The sequence below is a fragment of the Mus pahari genome, chromosome 8, assembly GCF_900095145.1.
Source record: "Mus pahari chromosome 8, PAHARI_EIJ_v1.1, whole genome shotgun sequence".
NCBI classification, from domain to species: domain Eukaryota; kingdom Metazoa; phylum Chordata; class Mammalia; order Rodentia; family Muridae; genus Mus; species Mus pahari.
The window spans coordinates 93965541-93978266 of record NC_034597.1 but is presented as its reverse complement, the minus strand read 5'-3'; the positions used below and the strand labels follow the sequence as shown (position 1 = coordinate 93978266).

Genomic DNA, 12726 nt, shown 5'->3' with positions numbered 1-12726 from the left:
TGTTACAAATGGACCACTTGTATATCTTCTCCTGAGAAATGTCTCTCGAGTCCTTTCTCTCAGGTTTTAATTTTGTTTTTTGATATTGCTAGTGGATTTCTTCATGCACTTTGAATAAAATCCATTATATATATATATATATATATATATATATATATATATATATATATATATCTGCCTCCACCAATATGACCATTGACTTGTTGTTCACTGTAGTTTCAAAGTGTGAACAATATCCATGGAATGTTCTCCTATGAAAGGAAGTCTTATGACACCCTGTAATATGGATGAAACTTGAAGACATTATGCTAACAATAATAAGCTGTCACACAGGGCAAATACTGCCGGCTTATGTTTGAGGTAAGTCATTGTTTTAATGTTAGTGTTACTAGTGCTGTGACGAAACACCATGGCCAACGCAACTTGGGGAGGAAGGGTTGATTTTGGTGTACACTTCCCGATCACTGTTCGTTATTGAAAGTAGAGACAGGCTTCTTTCTTCCTTGTCGCTGCCTACGAGGTGGCTGCCATCTGTTTTGCGGCATCATGGCTGCCCTCCGCCTTCTGGTGAAGCCCAAGATCGTCAAAAAGAGGACCAAGAAGTTCATCAGACACCAGTCAGACCGATATGTGAAAATTAAGCGAAACTGGCGGAAACCCAGAGGCATTGACAACAGGGTGCGGAGAAGGTTCAAGGGCCAGATCCTGATGCCCAACATTGGTTACAGGAGCAACTAGAAAACCAAGCACATGCTGCCCAGCGGCTTCCGCAAGTTCCTGGTCCACAATGTCAAGGAGCTGGAGGTGCTGCTGATGTGCAACAAATCTTACTGTGCTGAGATTGCTCACAACGTGTCCTCTAAGAACCGAAAAGCCATCGTAGAAAGAGCAGCACAGCTGGCCATTCAGAGTCACCAATCCCAACGCCAGGCTACGCATCGAAGAAAATGAGTAGATGGCTCGTATGTGTGATTTGTGTTAAATAAAGTCACAAAAACTGAAGAAAAAAAAAAAAGTAGAGACAGGAGCTCTAACAGGTAGGAACCTTGAGGAAGACTGGAGAGGTGGCTCAGAGGTGGAGTGCTTGCCTAAGATGTGAGGGTCTGGGTTCAATCCCTAACTTCAAAAAAGGAAAGGAAGGAAAGAAAATATGTCTAAGAGGAGAGTTATTTCATCCTTTCCAAAACTCAATTTTAAGATCATAAAAACACAAAGAAAGAATGAGAGAACTAATAATAAAATCTATTTGACATATTAAATATAGTTATATTTCAATATATATATTTTTCAGATAATTACAATTCTAGTCATCACTTGGCCAGGTTCCACTGGTAAGGTCTTGGGGAAAGGCTACCTGATGAGTTCTAAAAGAAACCAGAGGTGGAACTCTGAGCCACGCCCCTTCACGGGATGGAAAAGGGCTCTCCAGGCTTGTGTTCCCAGTACACGTCCCTCTTTATGTGCCCTCCCACAGGCTTTAGCTGGCCCAAATTCTCCTCTTTTATGAGCATGGAAGGAGCTTGCATGGGTGTTCAGTTCTGACCTTGAAACAAGTTGGGAGGGAAACGTCTTTGCTTTCCTTTCCTTTGTTTTGTTTTTCTCCTGCCTGATCGTCAGGGAGCTCTCTGGTTTAGAAGCATATAAATTTGGTTACATTTTCAGCTACAAACAGCTGGCTGTTTTAGGAGGTACAACGGCTGGGCTGCAAGGCTGGAGGGCTGTGGAAATTCTGATGGGAAGGTGAAGGCCTGGCAAATGGAAAGTTGGTGGGTCTAATGATTTTGGGAAAATCTCTGCAAGGCTGGAACATTTTGCCACACGTAAGTGGCTATTTCCTTAGCCTCTTCTGCATTCACTGAGAACTCCCTGTAGCTGACCAGAGACTGAAAGAGCTGCAGAAACAGTCCCAGTGTGGGTTTGTCAAGAGAGATATTCCATTTAGGTTTTCCAAATGTGTTGCATGTAACAAAAGCCTGTATTTCTTTTCATTTCAAAAGAGATCTGCCTCATTCTGGTTCATTTAATTCTTGGAAACATAGTTTTATATGTCCAGAGAGCCCTTTGAGCCTTTGAGAGAGCAAGCAAAGGCTTCCACCCCCACCCCGCCCCCCTTCTCTGGAAGCAGGAAATCAGTCCTGCCAAATGCAAATGAGCTCAGACTCTAACAGGCAAAGCGTCAAAGCACCGAATGCTAAGGCATTTTGAGAACGCACGCCTTACACAGCTGACGTTTGGGGGTCTGAAGAACTACAGGAAGTCACACCGACCTATTTAAAGTTGTCATTTCAGAAACATTAATGTGTCTAGAACGGCCTTAGATTTATGTTAGGAAGCCAGAAGCCCTTCCCTTCCTTTTTTTAATGGTGGTTTCAGAATCCTAGGGGACTTTATCAAAGTCGTCTGCCTCTGGAGTTGTCCGTGTGGTTTTGGAACCACACAGTCTCCCTCTTTGAGTCACAAATCCTAATTGGTCTGACATAATGCTGACCAACTGAAAGATGGCGTGGGCCAAGGGCTGTCCTTCCAAGGGTTAACAGAGCTGGTTCCAAAGGAGTGAGGCAACCACAGAAACAGGATAATAAATGTGACACTCTCAGACTATCACCAGCAAATATTTGAGCTTATCAAATAACGGAGGAAGTAGTTTAGTTACAAATAAACCAATCTCTCATAAAACAAGTTTTCACACAGGGTCATTTCATTGAGCTGGAGACAGCTAGAGGCCACTCTAGGCAGAACTCCCACTCTGTGTACACTTCCTAACAGCCTCTCATGATTAATGGACAGCAAGGGGGGAGGCTGGGCCCCGGAGCTCGCTGGAGCTGGGCTTCCTATCAGCCAAACAGCCATAAACAGCAGGTCAGGATTACTGCATGGGAAGTGCCTGTCCGCTGGGAACGTAGTTGGGTTTGTGTTCACTTCCCCTGCCTGCCTTCTCTCTCACAGCGCGCTCTCTCTCTTTCTCCCTGTATAGCAGAGAGCATCGTGTCCTAGAAACTATAGTAGATGTCACTGCTTGGCACTTTCTGTGCAAAGAGGACAAGTATGTGGGCGCGGGGGAGGGGGGGGACGCTACTCTTAAAGCCACAGCGACTGCCTTGGCTAGGGGCTAGAGGGAGGCTGTTTTTCTGGAGCCTTTGAAATCAGCATGGCTAAAGCATCTCATTTGGATTCCAGAAAAAGAAAAGCACAGGCACTGTTTGAGGGTAAGGGGGGGTGGCGTACGGGGCGCCTCCTGTTTCAAAGAGAAATTCTCATTGCGTTTAAGAAGAAATTAAAAAAAAAATATCCTGGCATAATTACAGCAATTCAACAAGTAAAAAAATGAAGCCTGTGAAGCTGCCGGAGTTTTGGATTGTGAATGTTCATTTCTGCTGAAATAGAAATATGTCCATTTCTGAATTTTAATTTGTAGAAAATTTGTTTCATTCCCCTAAAGGATAATAAAAAAATGTGAATTATATGACACATAGGCATAGAAGTGTAAAAATGGAAACATTCAGACACAGCACCGCCATTCAGAGAAGGCATTTAATATGTTTTCTACCCATCTTTCCAAAATCTGTTAAAAATAGAATGTTGAGACCTTCACCATATGGAGAAGTTTGTACTATTTTCAGTAAGATTCTAGCATAGTCATGGCCCTACGGTGTTAGCCAATTTTTTTTGCATATATAATTTTGGAGTTGAAAAAATACTAATTTTTTTACAACTTAGATCTCCACAGGGAAGCTTTAGAGTCCTGCTACAGATTCCTGCTACAGAGCAGCTCCTGCTTGCTCCGTTTTTTTCAGGTATGTTCATTTACCCCCAAGTCTATGTGATGTGTTTTTAATGAAACTTGGAGAGAAGAAGGCAGAGCTATTATCCTTATAGCTATCTCATTAGTTTTTATATTTAAACCAAACTCTCTGGTGATTGCATTTTCCACAGAACTGGGAGAGATTCAGAGCTCAAAGTCTCTTGGCTTTATGAAGTACTTAACTCTGCTAACGCTCTTTCCAAATGCACAAGCCCTGCCTGATACAGCCATGTTCCTTTAAGGAATGGTACTTGCACTGGCTGGTTCCCCTACTCGCCGCCTGTGATACTTGCACTTAGATGCACTTTGTTTATATTGGGCATCTTCAACTACTTTTCATAACCATTATCTTTTCTGAGCCCTGGACCTGGATCTATGTTTAGTCATTGTGCCCCTGAGACAATATTCACTCCACTCAGTAATTTCTCTGTACCTTACCAACAGTGTTTCTGCTGTCCTCTTACCTTAACCCAAACAAAAGTTATGTTGGGAATGTGCAAAGAAACAAGAAACATAACTCTTATACCTTCTGGAATATTGTGTGATAGTGTCCACTAAGGGTTAAAGCACTGCTCTAGCTGGGGTGTGTGGGCGGAGCTAAGCGGCCTGTGGCTGAAGCCTGGGGCTCAGCCTATTTCCAGAGTTCCTTCAGTTCTGACTCGCCCTGTCTGGCTGTGTACCTGTAGACTAAACTCCCTTTTGTTTTAGTTTCTTCCCCACTCCGATTGCTGAACATGTTAACTGTACTTAACAACAAATTGCGGTATTAAAAAAATAGCCGAAAGAGAGGATTTTAAATGTTCTTACCAACAAACGAATGATAAATATGGGAGGTCAATGGGTATTCAAATTAGCTCAAATTGTATACATAAAACATCACCTTATATCCTATATGTATATGCAGTCACTTGTCAATGAAAAATAAAATCAAAATTAAAAGATTTTTCTTTAAAGTGACTTTTATTTTGATCATTATATGACTTGTATTAAAAGGAAGAAATGAGTTCCTTTTAGGTAGACTTAAATTATTTTCTTGTCCCTAGAGAGAGATAATTTAGAACACTTTAGGTGTTCAAAAACTGGTGCTTTTGTGTGGGGTCTACATTGGACATCACTGGGCTTCCAAACATCACAGGGAGCTCCTTCCAAAAACACCATGGACAGGGTGAATAGTAATTACAAAGTAACACATTAGCCTGATGGCTTAGAGGATTTCTTCAGGTGAATGAAAACTCTTTAAGCAGGTCCGTGAGAGAAAACCATTATAGACATGAGGAGAGGTTAGTGTTCATTTACTTTGTCTTACTTGTTACCTTCAGAGCATTTTCAAATATGCAACACTGAAGACTTACACTGAATAAATACTGAGTGAAGCTGTACTAAACATTTGTAGAGCACTGTGAGCACACTGGCCTTCACGAATATTTAATTTAAAGTGTCTCAGGGCATCACAGGGCTGCCAGTGGTCAACGGTAGGCTACGAATGCAGTTCCTGACAAAACCGCAAACTGACTTGAAACATTATGGTTGTTTAATTGTATTATTTTTTGCAGTCTCTGTGTGTTTTGTACACAGAAATTCATGAGCATTTGTGGGCACTCCTCTTACATGTGTATGCTACATGTGTATGCACATATGTGTGGAGACCAAAGATTGTCCTTGGATGTTTCCCCTAATCACTGTGCACCTTACACTCTGAGGCACAGTCTCTCCCTTGAACCCAGAGCTTAGCCCGTTGCTCTCTTGGGACTGCTTGTCTTTGCTTCCTGTATGCTAGGGTTACAGGTGGGCCACAGTGCTCACCTGCCGTTTAGATTGGTACTGAGCACCCAAATTCTGCTACTCACACTTGTGCAACAAGTACTTTATCCAATGAGCCATTTTCCAAGTGGCCCAATATTTTTGTTGCCTTTTGCTTTTTGTTTTTAAGTATTACTTGATTGGATGGGTCTTAGACATGAACTTTGTAGGGGGCAACAATAAGTTGCATTGTCAAAAGCTGACACCTTTGCCAGCAACAACAGTCTTTTGGAAATGTGTTACTGTATAATCCTTCTAAGCTAATTAAGCCTTGTATAACGGAAAATCGAGTCATTTTGACCAAAGACAAAAGAGAGTCCTGCATATTCTACTTCTGACAGCACACCACACAATACTAAAATGTAAAATAAGAAAAGAATTCCAATCGTGGAGAGTGTTGAACGCCAAGTCATTAAAGTCAATATTATTTTCCTTTCCTGGAAATTCAAGTTTTCACTCTCCAAGAACTGTGGACTGTTCAGTGGCTGAGGTAATAATTAATCTGTTGCTGAGGAACACGGACGGAGATATCTTCAGTCCCACAACCCGAGCCATCTTCTTGTCTTCTTCTGACAAGCTCATTCTGTCCATTTTTTCAATAACCTGTTCACTGTCCTCATGCCTTGCTAAGTTTTTTCTGCAGAGCTGAGCCTATCTTCATCATTGGAGTGAGTCCATACAGAAAAAGCCAAACAAAACATGGAGACAACAAGAGTGCAAGGTGATTCCTAAAAGCTGCAAGGCAAAGAACCCAACAATTTCCACTCCAGATGTGAGGAGAGTTACCCATGGCAAAACTGCTGTAAGTACCTCATCGAATTTTTCTCTCCAGGGAAACTGTGCTGGGTTGTAAGCATCTCATTGCTTTGATTTCTTGGAGAAGCTGAGAAATTCAAAGGTTTAACAACTAACAAAGATAACATCCAGGAAACACACACACACACACACACACACACACACACACGTATTAAACTTAGATCTGCCTGTTTACTTTCACAATGATCATGGTGTTCTCTTACAGTTGTGACTTCCTAGAACTTTTGTGTATCATACTTCTGAAGAAGACAATGATAAATAAAAGTTACAATGAGCCTCAAAGAATCAGGTCTTCTGCGTGTCAAAGGGCTTAAGGCTATCTAATGAAGTTGTATGTTTCTTTTCTTTTCTTTTCTTTTCTTTTCTTTTCTTTTCTTTTCTTTTCTTTTCTTTTCCTTTTCTTTTTTTTCTTTTCTTTTCTTTTCTTTTCTTCTTTTTTCTTTTTCTTTTCTTTTCTTTTTTTTTGAAGTTGTATGTTTCTTTTGCTCTAGGTCTTGAGCATGATCTGAGAGGTTGTGTTTACTTGTACATGTGTGTGTACACATGCACGCAGATGTACGTGCTTATGTATGAACATGCGTGTGGAAACCAGTGGCTGATATTAGGTGTTTGTGTCTGCTGTTTTCCACCCTACTTTCTTTTAAAAGATTGATTTATTTTTATTTATATGTATGCTTTGTCTGCATGTTCATAAGGACACTAGACACACGCTTGGTGCCTATAGAGTCCACAAAAGGGTGCTGGACCCCCTGAATCTAGAGTTATAGAGACAGTTATAAACTGCCATGTGGACACTGGGAAGTAAACAAAGGTCCTTTTTGAGACATGGTTTCTCACTGAACTTGAAATTTATTCACTCAACTAGAATAAAGGGCTAAAGCTTGGTGTTGTAGTGTACACGTTTAATTTCAGCATTGGAGACTCAGAGGCAGGCAGAGCTCTGTGAGTTTAAGACCAGTCTAGACCACTTGGGAGTATTCTAGGTCAACTGGGGCTACATGGTAAAATCCTGTTTCGAGAAGAAGGAGGAGGAGGAGGAAGAGGAAGAGGAAGAGGAAGAGGAAGAAGAGGAGAAAAGGAGAGAGCCTTCCTGCTTTGACTGTGTGAAAACCAAGGACTATGGGACCTTTCTCATTTTCGTGGCACCTGGGATCCTATTTTCGATACTGATTTTTATTTCTAGCTGAACAGTCCATTAAGTAGAACTAGCAAAGTTCTTTGAAGGAACAAAAAAAGGTGTCTGGTGAAATTGAATATGTAATCCTTTACATAATCCCATTTCTCCAAGTTCCACAATGAGCATTGTGTTAAAATGGGCAAAGGAGAAGCATAAAGTAAGATTTCACAGTGGGCAGACAAATGCATGCTCCCATGGACTGGCCCTGCTGACTTCTTCAACCTTCATGGATGGTTGAGCCAGCTGGGAGCCTTTACATACTGTTCTGAGTCACTAACCAAACTCAGGGACATCAGGGATCAGCACTGTTTTGTTTCAGGTAGGAGCTGCATCTGTTCCTGAGTACCTTAATCCTTTCAAGAATTGATATTGAAAATAAACGCCTGTCTATATTTCTTGAATTAACCCACGGAGACCAATTAAACTAACATCTTCAGGGATTGAAGCACACTAGGAGACCTGATGGAAATCTCTCTGGGTTAATTAGAATATGCAGGTACAGTGGAGGGTGACTTTAATAGGGGCAAGCTGCCATTATCATACGGCAGCAAACAGTTTTCACTTCTAGGTCTCCCATCTACGCCAGTGGCACCTGGGTTTCTACTTCTCCTCACCCAAAACCATGAAGTTTTAAGCATGGAAGGAGATTTCATCTACAGAAGGATGCAGTGCCCACTTTTGTATCTTCTCTAAAGATATTGATTGTGATAGGAGCACAAGTTGAGATATTCCAGAGCATCACAAAATCAGCATTGTAATTAGCCCACACTTTTGTTCTGATATTTGGAAGGCAGGGTGAACACAGGAGTTCTCAAATGTGATCTTCTTATGCTGAATCATGTTTCATGGAGTGAAACACCACGGTGTGTTGTAAGGTGTTCAGAATCACTCAAGACTTTCACTTGCTTGACACAGGTGGTACTCCCCTTTCCATTGTGACAACCAAATGCAGACAAAAGAACATCACAGTGTCCCAGACATTTCTTTAAAAGGGAGAGGTAGCAATAGACAAAAGTAGGCAAACAATAATCCTGGAGGTTAATCCATTAGAGTCAAAACCGCTGTCAAGAGAAGTAAAATTTCCAGTCTAGTCACCCTTGACAGCTGCTTCCTCTTGAAAAGCTTTTCTTTCTCATCATGACTGTCACCGGTTTTAAGGAATGCAACTGTCTGTAACTCAAGAAAACTGAGGTGTCAAATTAGGAGTTGTTTAGATCTCTGGGTATGGCCCGGTAAGAAGACAGGAAGATAAGTGGAATTACCACAAGCTTTAGGTTTTGTAATCTCTCACGACCTCTTTTTCATTCCTCTTCGCTTGCCCTGTTTTTAGATGCCAGGCTTGTGTGTGGTTCAGACTAATCCAGCTTTAGTCCATTCCGTGATTAATCCCTTTAGGAAAGATGATTAAAGTCAATCTGTGTATAATATCCCGCAAAGGTGAATAGAATCTTGTGACTCTGAAGACAGTGCTTTTCAGTGCTGATGGTCTCTGTCTTGGGCTACTAGAATTTTGAATAGAAAGTCTAACACAGTCTTTAAAACAATTACCCAGAGCAGCTACAATGAAACACAGTGTGGAACAGCTACAGTGAAATGCAGTGTGGAAACATGGAGGTGTTAGAGGCACTTTGGGAAGTCACCTGGTCCAAACGTGGTTAAAGCCCTAAATTTAATCATGGTTGGAGAATCCATGATTATTATTGTGAACTTACAAACTGCTATCTAGTGTTTGAGGTGGAGAACTTGGACTTCGGCTGTATACCCCCTGATGCTCAAATTCAGTCTTCCACTTAGCAGCTTTTTATGCACAGATTATTGATATTTCTGCAACTAATGTTGTTCACCTGTGAAGTGTGTCTCTCATTGGGATACTATAGAGATCTAATGTCTCCCACTATTTGAAGAAATTCAAATGAGCTTTGAAACTAAAAAAAATATTAACATGTGGGCTGGAGAGATAGGTCAGCATTTACAAGCACTGACTGCTCTTCTGAAGGTCCTGAGTTCAAATTCCAGCAAACATATGGTGGCTTACAACCATCTGGAATGAGATCTGACGCCCTCTTCTGGTGTGTCTGAAGACAGCTATAATAAATAATAATAGATACAATAATAAATAAATCTTTGGTTTGAGCGAGCAGGGCAGACGGGAGTGAGCAGAGGTCCTGAATTCAATTCCCAACAATCATATGATGGCTCACCCATCTGAACAGCTACAATGTACTAACATACATAAAATAAATAAATCTTTAAAAAGTATTAACATATAACTTGGTTTTGAATATCTTAAAGCTTTAGGAATTAAACAAATAAAAACTACCTTTCCCTAAGTAACCTAGAGGAATCTCTCAGCCTTCAGTAAGATCTCCAACAGGAATGATGAAACGGACTATTCCACAGTGATGAAGAATTTGTTTCTTGGGGGTGTCATTCTACCTACACCTTTGTTCTGTGTTAACTACATCAATATGCCTACCACCTCTAAGCTCCCTAAGGAACGTTGGTGTCTACCTGGGCCTTGAATGAGCTTGGAACCCACTAATTTCCTCTCCTTTCCAGGATGAGCATAATAGACAACACAGACATGCCCAAGAGAAGGTTTTAGAAAAAGAGAGTGGGGAAATTCACTATCTATGAATCTATGTAAATAAATCCTTGTAAACATGATTTTATTTATTTATTTTTTGCCATTTATAGATACTGGAAAAACTTTTTTTTCATACTTAAACATTTCTCTATGTACAGGTTTGTAGCTTGTTGCCTTAAGAAGCAATGTGTCTTTGAAGCAAAATGTCTTTAAAAAGCAAAATGTCTCCTTGACACATTATCTTAGAGTCATTATCTAAAGTCATGCAATGACTAAGTGCAAAAAAAGCAATATTTTAAATAAATCCATCTCAATATAATTTTATCATGTCTCTAAAATTCAAATCTAATACTTAGTTATAAGATACTTAACTCTGATTTTTATGCTAGTTTTGTTTTAAGGTAGTTTTAATTTTTCTACTTATAAAGCTTTCAGATTCCCTCATCGAGAGCAATGAGTCTCATATAGGAGACATTCAAAGATAACTGACAGATCAGGCAAACCTTAGCAAGGTCCTTGCATTCTAGGACTCGTCTGCAGAGAATCTCAGTAACAGGCTCCCAAAGCTGACATGCTTGGAATTTTTGGTTCCTAGATTTCTACTGAGTCACAATCTCATCCACATCAGATACATCACAAATGGCAATGCCTACTTGCATGTACCAGAGTTTTGTCTTTGAATTGATGTCATTCCAACTGGAAAGCCAAAGAACAGCTTTGAAGTAGGGATCTGAGGTTTAAGCTATAGCTGTTATGTTCTGGATAGCCATATTACACCATGAACTTGGACCTTACCATCAGACCAGGCAGGGTAGAGAGTAGACCATAAATGTTGCTTACAAACAGTGGGGTTCATTGTTATTGATATCTATAAAGAAAAAGAGGCCTCTGCAAAACACGAGGCCAGTGCTTTTAGATACAAAGAGAACCAATTTCCTGTTTCTATCTTAGGAAGAGATTTAAACCTGTGGATGGTGATGCCATTATAGTCAAATTCAAATTTCAGGAAAGAGGGATATGACCCCATGAACCTCTTCCCACCCATGACTGACTGGTGAGAAGCTTACATAGACCCACTGCAGGCAGCCACAGCTGCTGTGAGCTTAGGTCTATATTGGTTATGCTAAGCCCAGGACACAGCACCTTACTGCCTTTTTCCATGTCTTCAGGCTCTTACACACTTCCTGTACCATCTCCCACATGGCACTGAACCTTTGAAGAGTGCTACCAATATTCCCCTTAGGGCTAAACATTAACTACTCCTTATTCCAAATCTTGAGTTTTTGCTCTTGATTTAATTTAGAACAGTAATTTGAAGATATGAATGGAATTTTATTTTTGTCTTGGGAACACTGCGCCTCTAAAATTAAAACAGATACTAAAAATTAATTAAAAGTGGCTTTTATTGGACTTTACACAACACAAAATTAGGATCTGAATCGCATGCAGTTTCATTTGAAGAACCATAAAAACAAAGCACACGTGATCTTGACATTTCTTGCTGCTTCTGCCTGCAGTTATGATAAAATGCAAAAAAGAGTGGAGAATAATTTAGTGTCATTTAGACACACAAAATTTCGTGTGCTTGTGGTGTGTGATTGGCACACTTACATCAAAACATTTCTTACTGTGTCAAGGGATTGTTTTGGAATATTATAAGAAAAATATCAGTCAAATATCTATGAACACTGAGTATCTATGATTACCCACTGTTCTTTCAAACTCACAGAACACTTTACCTGTGCATTTGGTTTGATCATTTGATTCCTTCTTCTGTTGCTATTTATATCATCCTAGTCCCCATAAACATTTTGGGAGAATGATGTCTACTCCAACCACTTATAATGCCCATAATACCTACTCTAGAAATTAATAAGTGGGAATGACAACCTGATCTTCATGTCAGTTTTCTAGAATTATCACCCACCAACAAACTCACACTATCAGGACACAGATCTTGGAAACCAAATTCTGTGTATGTGGAAGTCCAAAAGAATGACATACAGTCTTGCCCCAGGAGGGAGAGCATGTGACTTCAAAGCCACCAAGAGAGCTTTTGCTTTATCTGGGATCAAGGATCCTGTATGGATAAAAGGCAAAGGAAGTCATTCACCTTGAACAAAAATATTTTCCTAAAATAGAGTCTTGCTATCTAAAGCTTCTTTAATTCCTTGGGTTTTGCCCTATGAAATCATTTTCCTTGAAGTTAAATCATTTCAAATCCCATAATAACAATTTGAGGGAGAGCTAGATTGCCATAGAAAACATAAGAGTATGGTAGAGTTCTAAGTCTAGCATTAAGGAGATTTGACCTGGTTAGGAAATCCATTCATGAAAGCAGTGTGGTTAGAATTGGTGGGGAGCCATCCTGCTGAAGGAGCTAAGAGCACACAGGGAGAGCGGTTTTCCACAGCTCTATGCTGTTGTAACTGGGGGACCAGCAGCTATCATACCTGGTTTACTTTAGCTGAAGCAAGCTTTTCACATGTGCAAATCTCCTATTTTTGTTTGTATGTTTGTCTTTAGAAAGGAAAGCAGAGTCTG

At 40.3% G+C, this 12726-nt stretch overlaps 1 pseudogene; it reads left to right on the top strand.

Moving 5' to 3' along the window:
- Nucleotides 1–546: 546 nt before the first annotated feature.
- Nucleotides 547–955, top strand: LOC110325886 (annotated as a pseudogene).
- Nucleotides 956–12726: the final 11771 nt, after the last annotated feature.